Below are 16,990 nucleotides of genomic sequence, written 5' to 3' on the forward strand. Positions count from 1 at the left end.
GGAATATTGATTTTATCCTAATCTTTTTAATTTATCTAAAGCACTTTTGTTATCTCGTTCCTGCAAAGTAAATCCCCCTCCTAGAGCACTCTACCCTCTCGTCTGAAAAGTGATTCTCTCTCTGTGTGGCTCCAGCCTCTCTTCCCCAAAAGTAATTCCGCTCCCACTCCCTCTCTTTTCTCTCTGTTTGGGCTTATCTCTAACAGTGGCCCATGATTCGAAATGTCTGATTACAGCCTAAATGAAATGGAATTTATTTGGGTCTAGCTCTCAATTCAACGAATTTGGTGAAACTTATACTTAAATTGATCTCTAATTTCACTACACCAAATATGATGGAATCAAAATCAGCTGAAAAATTTGAAGGATACGAAAAATGGCCAAGGAAGCGGAACTTATCTTACAACCCCAACAAACAAAAAGATGGTATAAAGAAACAAGGAAACAATCTGTGGAGAGTCATCAAATGCTTCCACTACCTTTGGGATTATGTACAAAAATGGGCAACAAAATTGCAGCCACATGACTTCTTTCCCCCTCTCTCTCCATAATACTGAGTTCCCTACAAGAAAGGGCCCAACAGAGTAGCCAGTGAATAAACATCTTAAGCGTAGGCAGTGTTTAATTCTTGAGCTCAAAAATCTCATAAAGGAATTCCTGAAATGTCAGTAATCTTGTGATGTAAAAGAGCGTCCTTTCTGATTAGCAAAGAAAGAGGCCAAATACTTTGCAAACCCCACCACGATCGCCACTTTCACTTGACCTCTCTTCGGAATTGGCCGGCTCCTGTGACTTCCCATCATCCTTCTTCGACCTTCCATGACTTCTTCTTCCACTTGCTCTTCTCTCTCTCTTTTCCCTGTGCAGTTTATCTGTCCTCGGAAAGAAGGCCAAGATCTGCACTTTTATATATATATATATATATATATATATATATATAAATAAATAAATAAAAGGCTTCAAAGAAATGCGGTTTGGTATTGCATATGTATCACATGTTTTAATATGTTGATGCGATGGTCGTTCTTTAAGTTTTAGTGGTGCATTTGTAGATTCATCTTTATCCTCTTTTATATTGGCCTATCAAAGCTCTATTGGGCCACCATTACTTAGACCTTCAGTGTTTTTTGTTTTTTTTGTTTTGGCGAGTAAGTGAGGAGAGGGCCCCTACCTCTGGTGGAAATTAAGATTATAACGTAGTGTTGTAACCATCAAACGCTAACCAATTAAGTCGGCTCTTGAAGTGTTTTTTTTTAAGGTTAAAGACATCTTTTAAAAAGTTGAATGTTTTGTTTTGAAAGGTTTAAATAATTTTTTGGATATTGTGTTTGATAATATGTTGGAATGTCAAGAAAATTCTGAGTACTGTGTTTAATAATATATATATATATAGGGAAAAGTTTATATAGAGCCTAGGCTCTAAACAATCAAATTAGAGCCTACCTCAAAACTTTTACTAGAAGACATTGTTTTGATGCTCAAATATCATCAAATTGATCATCTCGACCTCAAGATGCATGGACATGAGAAATAAATGGATTTCAAATTTTGGAAATAGTGCATCTTCTAATGTTTTTTGGACCGTCAATTTTTAAGATTTTTAAGTTTTCATAGATCTGCTCGATCTACACTATTTTTTAATATTTAAATTTTATAACTAAAAATTAAAATATAATTTAAAGATATCACAAAACATTACAGTATTGAAACCATATTTCTCGATACTATTTGAGGGTGGGCTCTAATTTGATTGTTTAGCAATCTATGCATCTTGATGTCGAGATGTCATTATAGTGTTTGCTTACAAGTAAGATTTTCAATCATTGGGTCTCATGAGATATAGAAGTAAAATATAGGGTATAAAGAGATATCTTCCCTATATTATATGTAAGGAAAAAGTTTATATAGAGCCTAGGCACGAAACAATCAAATTAGAGCCCACCTCAAAAATTTCACTAGAAGAGGTTGTTTTGATGCCCAAATATCCTCAAATTGATCATCTCGACATCAAGATGCATAGACTTGAGAAAAAAATGGATTTCAAGTTTTGGAAATAATGCATCTTGTAACACATTTTTTTACTGTCAATTTTTAAGTTATTCAAGTTTTCATAGATTTGCTCAATCACTATTTTTTAAACTTTAAATTTTATCATTAAATATAAAAATATATTTTAAGGCTCGTCAAAGATTGTTAGTATTGAAACTACATTTCACGACACTATTTGAAGGTGGCTCTAATTTGATTGTTTAGAGCATCGGCTCTATACAAACCGCACCCCTATATATAATTGAATAAATATATATTATATATAATATATAGTATAATGCAAGATATTTATATATTATATAATATAATAATATAAATATGATATAATGTATATTTAATATAATAAATATATATTATATAATATTTTTAGATATTACATATAATATCGTAAATATATATTATATATAATATAATATAAATATATATTAATATAATCAATATATACTATATAATATAAATTATATTAATAAATAAATATAAAAATATTATATTATACAATATTTTATTATAGTAATATTATGTTACATTATATCATATTCATAATACTAATATTGTGTATTTATATTAAGCATAATTGTGTAGTGAAGAGTGATCAACAAAAATATTATAAAAGATTAAGTTCTCACCTCCTCCCCTCTAGAAACTTAATTTTTAATGTTTTAACAAAAGAATGAGAACTTTTGTTGAAAGATTACTTTATGAACTTCTAAATGAAATCGTGTATCAAACGTGAAACTTTTAAAAAAATCAAAAAGCCCCAAGGGATTGAGCTTAAGGAGTGCATAATTTTGAAGTATATGGCTAGGGTAATTTTTCTCTTTCTTCAACTCCACCCAACCAGATTACTTGAGCGCACTGTTTTTTCACAAGCTCTTATCGACGGCAGTGAGTTCATTGGGCTGGAAATGGGCCGAGCGGCCTAGCTCTAAAAATGTAGCGCTTAGGCCACAAACTGTGGACTGAGAGCCGAGCTAGGGCAGTGCCATGCTGGCAGCCTGGCCCTCTCTTTTTTTTGTTTTTTCTTTTGTTATTTCTTCATATGTTTTTGGCTCGTCCCTAACAGGAGGATGGCAGGGCCGGGCCTAAGCCAACTTTATGGGAACAAGGAGCTAGGGCTAGGGTTGGCACAGCCCAGCCCAAGCTACCCTAGGCCGGCTCGTTGCCACCCTTACGAATCAAATATCTTCACTGGTTTCACTTTTCTTTGATGGGACTTTTATTGACTACCTTTTCCATGAAAAGAAACCAATGAATGTGTATATTTTCTGATTTTCCACTGACGACCTAGATCTTGATGTAGATGCACTGAATGCTTGCAACTGAACCATTGCACTTTGTTTGTAGTGGCATGTATAATGTACTCGCTCCGGAGCACAATTTATATTTACTCCCTCGATTAGAATACCCACTTTAGAGGATTTTTTCAATTTAAAATTATGGGAACCACCTAAAAATCACCAGATGGATTATTCTCAAAAGAAAAAAAATTAAAAATTCAGTTCACTAAAATCTCACCCTCTAAAAATTAAAAGATCTCTATTCAATCTTGATACATTATTTTTTTCAGGTGCGTAGAGGGCTATGAGTTGAAGAGGTCCCCACAAGTTGAGGTCCTAAAATTAAACATAGACAGGGTTTTACCTGAGGTAGAAAATGGGAAGTACACTCCCGAGGGAGCATAATATCTTTTGGATTTATGTAATTCCATAAAACGAGGGTGTCATGCCATAAGAATATTCTTGGCTCACAAGAGCTTGGATATGAATGTTGGTTGAGGTAGTGAGACGAATTATTGATGAATGACAAATGTGAAACGATGAATAAATTTATGGTCCTAAGTAGCAAAGTTGAGTATTTAATGAAACTGACTTGGATCCATATTATGGAAATTTGCTGTCTTGGGTGATTTAAAACGGGGAGTGAGTGTGTATGCGATAAATAGGCATATATAACTAATAAAATATAAGATGACAAAATAAATGGATTTAATGTTTATTTTTGAGACTGACCTACCCGCATAACAAAGAATATTATCTTTATATTTGTATGGAAAAAGTTTATATAGAGCCGAGGCTCTAAACAATCAAATTAGAGCAAACCTAAAAAATTTCACTAGAAAATGTTGGTTTGATGCCCAAATATCTTCAAATTGATCATCTCAACATCAAGATGCATGGATATGAGAAAAAAATGGATTTCAAGTTTCGGAAATAGTACATCTTGTAATGCATTTTTGGACCGTCAATTTTCAAGATTTTCAAAATTTCATAGATCTGCTCGATCTACACTATTTTTTAAGCTTTAAATTGTATAATTAAAGATAATAATAAATTTTAAAGCTATCACGAAGATTTCCAGTATTGAAACCACATTTCTCGATACTATTTGAAGGTGCGTTTTACTTTGATTGTTTAGAGCCTTGTCTCCATACAAACCACACCCTATTGGTATTACACTCTATTGTCACACTTTTTGCATAGGGTACGAGGCAACAAGCTCATTTAGAGCTGTAAACTTTTCTCAAATTTAACTGTCGACATACACCATGCTTAGACTATAAGTAGATCAAATTAAGTCGAGGGTTCGGCCCCCAAGAAGCCTCATTTCTTAGAACCGATAAGGCATCTTTTTTTTGTTTCTTTTTTTTTTTTTTCTTTTTTGAGTTAAGAAACAGGATTTCCCAAAAAAGCAATCACAAGGATTGAACCCAAGAACTCTCTAAAGAGGCTTCCAATATGGGGCTACCTAACCAGTTGCATTAGACATTTGATCCCACAAAAGAGAAAGCCATCTTATGTATCACATTCCTTTGTCTTTATTTTTGTTTTCTTAACTCAGGCTGGATTTTCATGAGTTTCGGACTGGTCTAAGCAACTTGTTTCGGCCAAGGCCCGAGCACTTTTACTTTATGAATTTTTTGTATACCGGCACCAACATAAAGTTGGTATTTATGTGATGGCCAAATCCCTCCTTCGATCAAGAAAACGGTTGAGAAAAATCTAAAATCTCTCATTATCTATTATATTATGCATCTAGCCTCTCTCTCCACAGAAATCGACGGCTCTCTCTAAAGAACTTCTGCACATGTTGTTCCAGTAATGTAAATCCCACTCTTCGAGGACTCTTCTCAACTCAACGAAATTGGTGAAACTTATCCTTAAATTTATCTCTAATTTTACTAAATCAAATATTCTGGAATAAAATTTCACAAACCTAACAAACAAAAAGATGGAATCAAGAAACAAGAAAACTTATTTCAGGAAAGTCATAAAATGCTTCCATTTCCTTTGGCTACAAAAATGGGCAGCAAAATTACAGCCCCAAGACTTCTCTCTCTTAATACTGAGATCCCTAAAAGAAATGGCCCAAAAGAGTGGCCAGTGAATAAACATCTTGAGCCTAGGAAATTGAGCTAAAAAATTCCTGAAATGTCACAAATCTTGTGATGTAAAAGGGCTTCCGTTCTGATTAGCAAAGAAAGAGGCCAAATAGTTTGCAAAACCCATGACGATCGCCGCTTTCACTTGACCTCTCTTCGGAATAGGCCGGTACCTGTGACTTCTCATCATCCGTCTTCTGTCTTCCATGACTTCCTCTTTCACTTGCTTTCTTTTCTTTCTCTCTCTTCTGTCTCTTCCCTGTGCGGTTTCTCTGTCCTTGGAAGGCCAAGATGTGCATTTGTATATATGTGTAGTAAAGGGAGCGGGCTTCAAAGAAATGCGGTTTCGTATTTGCATATGTATCATGTGTGTCATTAAGTTAAAGTGAAGTGATGGTAATTATTGGTGGTCGTTCATTAAGTTTTAGTGGAGCATTTGTAGATTCCTCTTTATCCTTTTTTTGTATTGGCCGATCAAACTTTTATTGGGCCCTACCTCACTATGGATTGAGTTTTTTTTTTTGTTTCGATAAATGTGCCGGTGGCTAATTCATTAAGATAATGAAAGGATTACAAAATCACAAAATTTAAAAAAAAAAGAAAAAAAAAAGGGAAAAAAAATAAAATAAAGGAAAGCAACATCTGGCTTAAACTAAGCAGTAGCCACTTTGGCAAGGCAATCAGCAACAATGTCGAATCCCCTATTGACATGTACAAATGCGCACTCAGGCAGCGATAGAGCTAGGATAATAGCATCCATAACTCTTGTAAGATTCTATAGCATAAGGTCCGACTGATTACACCATTTGATGACATTCGTTGAATCACCTTTAATAATTATTTTGGTATGTTTTTGGGCCAGGCATGCCACTCCCATTTTCAGAACCCAGAGCTCTGCCTCATTTATTTCACAAGAATTTAGTCCCGCCTGATATGACTGGATAGTTTCCCCGAACTATCACGCAGGAGTTCGCTATACCCATTGATATTACCACGGACACTACCATCGAAGTTTAGCTTTACTCAACCCACCGGAGGCTTGAGCCGGGAGTAGTTTAGATCCCTCCGAGGCTTCTTTGGGAAAATAATATCTTTGAAATTAGAGAAGAGAAGGTCCTTGGGGAAGGAGAGCACCGCAAAAGCCTACGAGATAGACGATCGAGTTTAATGGAAACGCGAAGTATCCAAAGATTTTGATCGTCCCTTGAAAGTACGCATGTTTCGTTCTTTCTAAAGATTTCAAAGTGCAGCAGCAACCACCAAATGCCATAATGCAATGCCTAGGGCAAAAAATGGAGGAGTCCAAATCTGTTGCATTAGTTCAGAAATGTTGTCTGGTCTAGGGGTGTGCCAACTCGAGATGTTGCTCTGCCAATCCCAAAGGCTCTTTGCATAAGGACACTGCAAAAACAAATTATCGATGGACTCTTTCGGCATTTTTGCAAAATAAGCAGACACTCAGCTGGCATAAACCCAATCTCTTTAGTCAAGTCTCCAGTAAGTAATCACTTGTAACCAATCAGCCACAATAAATATTTAACCCTACTGGGAGTTTTACATTTCCAGAACTTGGCTAAATAGCTAAAGCTTTGAATGTATCAATCTCTGAAAAGCACATCGTACAAAGAATAAACAGAAAAGAAACCTGAGGAGTCCAGGGACCAAATAATTATGTCAGGCTTTCTAGGCAAAAGACATAAGTTATAAAGGGATGCCAATGGAGAAACAAAGCTCTCCACCACGCTTTGGTTAACTATTCACATATTCAGTATCACATTCCATATTGGCTTATCTCTGTCCAGAAAAACCATATTGGCCACGACATCCTGTTTGTAGATAGATCTTTAGTACAAATCAGATCTTTAGTATAAATCTGGATAAAGCAGTTTAACGGGGTTTAACAATTACTCCTACCTTTAATTTCTCTTGAAGTGTTTTGCTCAAGGCTCATACCCTCTCTCGCTCCAAGGGATCGAGCTTAAAGTGTGCTTAAATGTGTTAAGTATTTGGTCAAGAATAACTTTTTTCTTTCTTCATTTCTACCCCAATCGGTCTAGCCCTAAAAAAGTTCGGCCTGGGCCACAAAGGGCCGGGCTAGGGCCAGTGCCAGCTCGATCATCTCTTTTTCTAAATTTTTTCTTTTGTTATTTTTTTATTTATTTTTTGCTTGGTCATAACAGGACCCGGGCTTGGCCAGAGCCAACCTTATGGGGACAAGGGCCGAGCTAGGGCCCGGGCTGCGAATAGCTCAGCTTGGGCCCACCCAAGACTGGGCCACCCTTACGAGCAATTATCTTGACAGGTTTCTATTTTCTTTGATGTCTTTTATTGACTACCTTTCCCATGAAAGGCAACCAACGAATGTGACGCGCTTTACTTCGTTTTCGCAGTATTCTACTGAAGACCTATATCAAGATGCACTGAATGCATGCATCTTCCATTATTGGAATTTACCATATGAAAAAAGTTTATATAAGGATGCAACTTTATAATGTAGAATTACGGATGCACCGCAAAAGTCCATCAAAAAAGATAGTTTTAATGTTGAAAAACCCTTTGATTGATCATCTCGACATCAAGATGTATGAACATGAAAAATAAAATGATATTTAAGTATCAGAAATAGCGCATTTTACAACATATTATCTATACCGTCCATTTTTAAGATTTTTATATATTTATAGATCTACTTGATGTTAACTATTTTTTAAATTTTAAATTTTATAATTAGATATAAAAATAGATTTTTGAAATAATCGTAAGAGCAATTTACATTAAAATTATATACCAAGATACAATTTTGACGGTGCACCTTACCTCTACAGCTACGGATGCATCCGTATGCCAACGGCAGGCACCCTTACAATATGTATCTTTTAAAATGCTTTATCTAACAAGTAACAACCTCCCCGAAGCAATGAAGGCTTTGGTGGACGGTATTTTGGAGGTTGCATTATGTTGACCACTCATGGACCTCAACCTAAGAGTCAAAATAAAAATGAACCATTCAATGACTATTTTTTTAAGGGCATGTATATTATACCCCTTCGGGAGCATGGTTTACATTCAGTCCCTCGGTTGGAAGACGTACTTGGGTCTTGAGAGGATTTTTTCAATTTGAAATTGTGTGAACCACCTAAGAATCACTAGATTAACCTAAAAGGAAAAGAAACTTAAAATTTGAGTTTTTTAAGATGTTACCCACTGAAAATTGAATGATCTCTATTCAATCTTGATACATTATTTTTTTAGTGTATAGAGGGTACAATTAGGAAATTCTTCTTATTGATGTTAATCTATGAGTTGAAGAGAGCCCCACAATTTGAGGTCCTAAAATTAAATGCAAGCAGGGTTTTAGCCGAGGGAGTAAATGGCTAGTATAGTCCTGTGAGAGTGTAATATCCTTTAATTTTTGTAATTCTATAAACTGAGGGTATCATGCCACTGGATTCATATTATGAAAATACGCTGCCTTGGGTCATACAAAACGGGGAGTGAGGGTGTATGTGACTAATAAGATGACAAAATACATGGATTTAATGTTTATTTTTCAGATTGACCTACCCATATTATCTTTATATTTATATTACAATGTTTATAAATTTTTTATATGGAAAAACTTTATATAAGGTTGCAACCTTAAAATGTAGAATTACATATGCACATCAAAAATCCAATGGAAAAGGTTGTTTTAATGTTGAAAAACCCTTTAATTGATCATCTCAACATGGAGATGTATGAATATGAAAAAAAAAAAAAAAAAATTTTAAGTCCCAGAAATAATGCATCTTGCCACACATTATCTTAGGCTGTCCATTTTCAAGATTTTCATATATTTATAGATCATATATGGATCTATAACAACCACAATCAAAGATCAAAATAGAAATGATCAGGATCTCAAAGGGCAATAAAACAAATTTCCTATCTATACATATCAATATCGTCCTAATGATAAAAGTTATTATGATAAAAGATCATAAACTTATTTGGCAAGTATCCAAAAGAAGTACTGCATTAAGACCTACACTCATAGTTATCTTATTTTAATCGAATGGTTTGGAGTAAATTGATAACAGTTTCACATACTAGTGCCAGCTGATTTTGTTAGGCCACAATTAATACGTGATAAGTAGTTAACTCACCCCAATCATCTAATCAAACACATATCTCATAGTGTTTGGAGACCTGGTTTCCCTTGGATAATGTTACACGTTCAATTTCAATTATTATATGTGTGTGCATATATAGAATCGACTTGTATTTTAAGGGAAAAATCTATTATGATATATGCATCACCAATATGTATTATATCAACATGTAACTTACGTCATCTCCACCGTCCATACTCTGCAACAGCTGGTGCCACTCAAGTCCTCCATTGTCATCTCAAGAGGAATAATTGGAAATATCGAGTGACACCGTGAAGAATATGGATGATGCAACTTAATGTATCATGTAGTTGTTATGATAGATGTAAATCTTAGTATGCATTCCCTCTTACTGAAAGTTGGACAAGGTGATCTAACACGGTATATATAGTTTCATCTTTTTTTTCTTTTCATCGACTAGAATAGTTACTATGGTCCATATACAATTAAATCAACTCAAGTAAGTTAAATAAAGAACCAAAAAGAATTCTCACTTGTTGCCACTAATTGCTACTTCTTTTATTCAATAAACAAATATAACATAATGCTCACAAGAAAATATAAGACTGTAAATCACAAAGCAAGATGTCGAAAGATTACTTCAACCAGACTTAATACTCTCCACTCCTGATCTATCCTCCATTAACCCACGGGATCAATCGTCTTTCGCAGATCACAAAGTATGAAAAAGCCAAGGCTACAACCTTTAAGATTTTGAGAGTAATGGAACAACTAGGCCTCAATGCCTTTGGGGGATGGGGTGTGCCTCTCACTTAGGTCTAGGTGGGGCATGCCCCCTTTCTTTCTAATATTTTATAGGAGAAAGGCGATAAGGAGAGATCATAGAGAGATTAGAAAGAGGGGTGAGAGGGTGGCATGCCACCCTTAGGGGGGAGAGAGAGGTGTATTGAAATGAGATGAGAGGACCGCTATTTATACAATTTTTCAAGGATTAGGGTTTTCTACGGTGGGGTTTTGCTATCTTTATGGAAATTAAATCCATACCATTGATCATATGAGATCTGTGGGGTGAGAAATTTGAATCATTCAATCATTAGATTATCTATCATTTTTTAAATGAATGTGCTAGATAGTTATCTTTCAGCTTCCTAAACTTAATCCCATCAAATAACAAAACATGAAAAAATAATAGCATACTTACTCTTATTTTCCAATCTTCTTACACATAATATTGAAATCAAACGTCCTTAATTTCAAACTTTCCCATTTCTTAAACTTTTGATTGAGTACCTTAGATGGCATTTCCAAAATATGGAAAAACCGCTCCCAAAGTGGGGCGTTCAACCTATGAGCCTATTAATCATGGCCATGGTGGCTCCCCCATAAATATTTAGGATTTATAAAATAATAAAAATAATTTTTAGAAAATGGGGAATAAAAATTCTCTCAAAATATTTAAATATTTAAAAAATCATTATCTGTCTATTTAATCAATATCTCTATATTTATAAATTCATTGTGTGAAAATAAAATATCCAAAAATTTCGAAAAATTCAAATAACAAATATAAAAATCATTTAACCTCAAATTAATTAATTTCAAATAGTTTTAATGGGAATATGATTCAACTAGGTTAAGGAATTATAAAATTATTGAAGCACTCCATCTTATATTGTGAACTTTAATCCATACCCACTTTCTCAAAATGACCCAGCAGTTTCCATAACCTAGAGACCATCACCGGTGTTTATGATTGGGCTACTAAAGCCAGTCAATATGTGTAGGGATATAAATTCCAGTGCATGGATTACATGTTTTTCCCTAGAGACAAGTCCAAGATGACACAGACCTGATACCGCTAAAGCCAGCCAATATGTGAGGGGACATAAATACCAGTTTATGAATTACAGATTTCTTCAAGTTCAAGATCACACAAACCTGATATAGCCATAACTCTATGTTTTATAGGGTTAAATTTTCACACATATACATGCATCACCTCAATGATGATTCGCTTTCTCAATAGGACTATCATATGTACATGCCGTGTGATGGTTCAATGATGAGGTTTTGGCGGAAATAAACGGCCCACTCGAAAGCATTTCTGCCCATCTTACTCCTATAAATTAATCCCCTTTTTAGAGGACTCCACCCTCTCTTCTGAGAAGTAAACCTGCCTCTCTCCCTTTCTCCCCGGCCCAAAAGCAATTCCGCCCCCAATCCCCCTCCCCCTCCCATGATTCAAAATGTCTAATTACAGCCCAAGTGAAATGGAATTTATTTGGGGTCTAGCTCTCAATTCAACGAAATTGGTGAAACTCATTCGTAAATTGATCTCTAATTTTCACTAAATCAAATAGGATGGAATCAATTTCAGCTGAAACATAGCACGGACACAAACGAGCAGACCATATTTCACAACCCTAACAAACAAAAAGATGGAATCAAGAACTAAGAAAAAAATGTGGAAAGTCATCAAATGCTTCCATTGGCTTTGGGGTTATGTAAAAAAACGGGCAACAAAATTACAGCCAACTTCTTTCCCTCTATCTTTCCAAAATACTGAGATATCTAAAGGCCCGTTTGGCTCATTGGATTCAGATTTTCAGGAGTCACTTTTCTTGAAAAAGCTGGTCTTTTGTGTTTGGTTCTCTTAGAATTGACACTTCCGTTAGAATTGATATTTCCGTGGGCTTGAATGCTTATTTTAAGCATAATTTTTGAAATCTCAATTCCACCAAAATAGGTGGAATTGACATTTCATGGAAATGTTCAATTTTGGTGTTGAAGAATAAAAAAATTATTAAAATTTTAGAGAGAGAATCGGCGAGTCCGTACAGTGAATCGGCGAGTCCCGTACGGAATTTTTTTTTTTTTTTTTGGTAATCCATGATAGATTTTTTTGTAATACTTGATCGAATTTTTTTGTAATCCATGATCGAATTGTTTTTTTTTTTTTTGTAATCCATGATCGAATTTTTTGTTTTTTTTTTTTGTTTTGTAACCCATGATAGAATTTTTTGTAATCCATGATCGAATGTTTTGTAATACATGATCGAAATGTTTGTTTTTTTTTTGTAATCCATGATCGAAATGTTTGTTTTTTTTTTTGTAATCCATGATCGAATTTTTTGCTTTTTGCTTTTTTTGTAACCCATGATAGAGTTTTTTGTAATCCATGATTGAATTTTTTGTAATCCATGATCGAATTGCTTTTTTCTTTTTTTGTAATCCACGATTGAATTTTTTGTTTTTTTTTTTGGTTTTTTTTACTAATCCATGATCGAATTTTATGTAATCCATGATCGAATTTTTTGTAATCCATGATTGAATTTTTTGAAAATTTGTGATTTTTTTTTTTTAATCCATGATCGAATTTTTTTTTGTAATCCATGATAGAATTTTTTGAAAATTTGTGATTTTTTTTTTTAATCCATGATCGAATTTTTTTTTGTAATCCATGATAGAATTTTTTGAAAATTTGTGATTTTTTTTTTTTAATCCATGATCGATTTTTTTGAAAATTTGTTTTTCTTTTTTTTTAATCCATATTATTCAAAGAGAAAATGAGAGAGATGATGATTCTGAGGCCACCCTATCCCAGCCATATTATTCACATATCGAGTCCCAACAGCAACAGTGTAGGGAAGAGCACGACAGTGCAGGTGAGCATGAGGGATGGACAATCTTCGGGGATTTTAGATTGGGAACACAACAAAACACTAACACTCAAGGATTTGGGAATAGTCAGACGCCTGCTAATATCGATGATTCTTTTTTAGATCGAATCAATGAATTGTTAAACGAATTCAATCAATGGCACCAGCGTGACCAAGAAGAACAATAACGTCGTCTATCATTTTATTTTTAGATCATATGTTACTAATTTTATGCTTTATTTTAGTCCATGTATGTTGATATATTTATTCCATGATAATTATATGTTTATCCTTTTGTGTGATGTAAATTAAATGCTGAATGGCGGTTCATGCAGGGAAAGAACATATCAATATTCGCATATTCATTCAAAAACATGAAAATTCTTAATGGAGTACCCTCATTTCTTATTGAATTCCTAAAAAAAAATATTTATAATGAATTTTAATAATTTTTTCGGATTTTTTTAAGCTTTATTCTTACCGATTCACCCGATTCCCGATCCGGATCGCCGATTCTCCGATCCGGTTCGGTTTTTTGGAAGCCCGATCCGGGTCACCGATCCGTTTTTTAAACCATTGCCCCCAACTCAAAAAGTTATATCTTTTTTGACAAAAATACCCTCCCTTTACATGACAAATCATTTTCAGATCCCAATAAAAGGAAACGCCCGATTGCATTTGTACAACGCCGGACTGGTCAGTCTGGCGCACTTCAAACGGCAGTCTCCCCCTACAAAGTTCGGGACTACCATATCAAAACATCAAATTGCCCCTTCAAAATGCCAGACCGCAACTTCAAAATGCCAGGCCATAACTTCAAAATGCCGGATCGCCCATTCCAACAAAACAATAATCGTTGGACCGCCACCATGAAACGCCAAACCGCCCATTCCAACAAAGAAAATCGTTGGACCACTTGTTCAAAATGCCGGACCGCCCTCTCTAACAAAAATAATTTGTTATGTGAGGGAAGGGTATTTTCATCCAAAATAAGTAAACTTTTTGTGCAAGGGGTATTAGCTAGAAAACATCATTTTTTGGGGGGAGTTGCTAGGAAAAGTTGGATGGGGTGTAAAGTGGGTAAAAAGTCCATCTTAGGGGGTGTTAGCAATTTTCCCTAAAATCTTTTAAAGAGAAATATCTAATAACATTTAGAGAGAGAAATTATTTCAAATTTTAAGTTCTTAAAGAGAGCATATTAAAATTTTAGAGATTGGAAACTATATCGAATTTCAGATAGAGAAAATATTTAGAGAGAGAAACTATCTCAAATTTTAAGTTTTAGAGAGAGAGAGAATATCTTAAAATTTTAGAGAAAGAAACTATATCAAGTTTTAGATAGATAAAGTACTTGAAATATTTAGAGGGAGAAACTATTTAAAAAAATTTAGATAGAGAAACTTTCTCATATTTTAAGTTTTAGATAGAGAAAGCATATTAAAATTTTAAAGAAAGAATCTACATTAAAGTTTTATGTTTTAGAGCGAGGAAATATCTTAAAAATTTAGAGAGAACCATATCAAATTGTAGATAGGGAAAGTACCAATTTTTTTTTTTAAAGAGAAACTATTTGAAAAAGTTTAGATGGAGAAACTATCTCGAATTTTAAGTTTTAGAGAGAGAAAGTATTTGACAAATTTAGAGAGACAAACTACTTGAAAAGGTTAAAGAGAAAAACTATTTCAAAATTTAAGTTTTAGAGAGAAAGTATATTAAAATTTTAGAGAGAGTAACTATATCAAATTTTAGAGTGAGAAAGTACTTAAAATTTCTTAGAGAGAAACTATCTTAAAATTTTTAGAAAGAAACTATCTCAAATTTTGAATTTTAGATAACCTTAAAATTTTAGAGAGAGAAACTATATCATATTTTAGAGAGAGAAACTACCTGAACTTGTTTAGAGAGAAAAACTATCGCAAAATTTCTATAAAGAGAAACTATCTCAAATTTTAAGTTTTAGAGAGAGAAAGTATCTCAAAAATTTTTTTTAAAAAAAACTTCATCAAATTTTAGAGAGAGAAAGTATATAAAAATTTTAGAGAGAGAAACTATCTACACATTTTTAGAGAGAGAAACAATTTCTTTTAAGTTTTTGAAAAAGAGTGTATTAAAATTTTAAAAACAATTTTAGAGAGAGAAACTATCTCAAATTTTTTAGAGAGAGAGAGAAAAAGGAATTGCATTTTCAAGAAAAAAATATTTCAAACAATCCAAACAAGGAATTTGCATTTCCTTGATTTCTACCGGATGTGATCCAAACAACATACACCGCATTCCAAGAAACATCAATTCCAATCAATCTCAATTCTAGGATTGACTCTTCCTAGGATTGAAAAATCCAAGGATCCAAACAGGTCCTAAAAGAAATGACCGAAAAGAGTGGCTAGTGAATAAACATCTTAAGCCTAAGTAATTTTTAATTTTTCAGCTAAGAAATTCCTGAAATTTTAGCAATATAATGTGAAAGAGTTTTCATTCTGATTAGCAAAGAAAGAGGCTGATGCAAATCGTATCCCATTATTATTATTATTTATTTATTTATTTATTATTATTATTATTATTATGATTATTATTATTATTGTTATTATTATTATTATCATCATCATCATTATTATTATTATTATTATTATTATTATTATTATTATTATTATTATTATTATCATTATTATCTTTTTATTTTTATGATTGTTGGGTTAAATTTGAGGAATTGGTAGTGTGAGTGGTTAAAACATAATTTTTATTTATTATTATAGGCTGAGTAGTCATTTTACAATATTTCTCTTTCTTCACGATTAAGATAGATCTGATTTGGTTAGTTTCATATTCCTATGAAAAGTTATGTAGAGCCTAATTTCTTGATTTAGTTAGTTTCTTATGCCTATGGGAAAGTCACGCGGAGCTTAATTTAGTAGGAGTAGAGATTTTTCCTAAAAAAGAAGATCTAGGGAAGTTAAAGATTTAAACAAATATTATATGGGATGATGGATTTGATAAGGGTCGATGGGAGAAAAGTAGATAAGTGAGGGAAAAGCGCTCCTATATTTCTGGGATGGAAGTTATTGGGTTTGCATGAACTTGGAGAGAGAGACGTGGGGGAGAGAGAGATACGTGAGGGGGAGACATAAAACTATGTTTGGTTTTTTTTTTTTTGCTTCTTTAGAGTTTTATTTCCTTGTATAGAAAGAAAAGTTTACGTTGAGAGACTAGAATATTTTTGTAGAGAATTTGTTTATGAATGAAGAAAGATAATTTTTTTTTCTCCATGACTTGATTTACAGCCATATTTTCCCCTCCATTATTGCTAAATTTTTGCTTGTTTATGATCGAAAGAAGGGTGGATTTAATTTTCCGGACTCATTTTGCATCATTTGGTATTCGAAAAGGGTTAGCGACTACGATGGAGGATTATGAAGGTCGCAACCTTAGGAATGCCGAGCATGACCAAATACACAAGAAAATCGACAACTTGACGAAGATAGTTGAAAAGTTATTGCAAAAAGAAAGATTGCAATAACGCACATCGACCAAATATGAGATCTATGGTGTTAGATCCATATTGTGCGAATTCTAGTGGAGATCGACGTAGATCAGAGCGCGAGTCTGAGTGGGAATGACCTGATGTTATACTTGATCACATTTATGGGTTCGATGCCCATCGACATCGACAGGAGTATGAATGGATAGAAAAGTTGGGCAACCAACACCCCCAAAGAGAGTAGACCAAAATCAGTGTCGAGACGAATAAAGAAAGAATTTTCCTACATCCAGATCGACCTTTAGAGCTGGATCAT

This window comes from Amborella trichopoda, chromosome 2, assembly GCF_054954075.1.
Source record: "Amborella trichopoda isolate Santa Cruz 75 chromosome 2, AtrichopodaSantaCruz75HAP2 v2.0, whole genome shotgun sequence".
NCBI classification, from domain to species: Eukaryota; Viridiplantae; Streptophyta; class Magnoliopsida; order Amborellales; family Amborellaceae; genus Amborella; species Amborella trichopoda.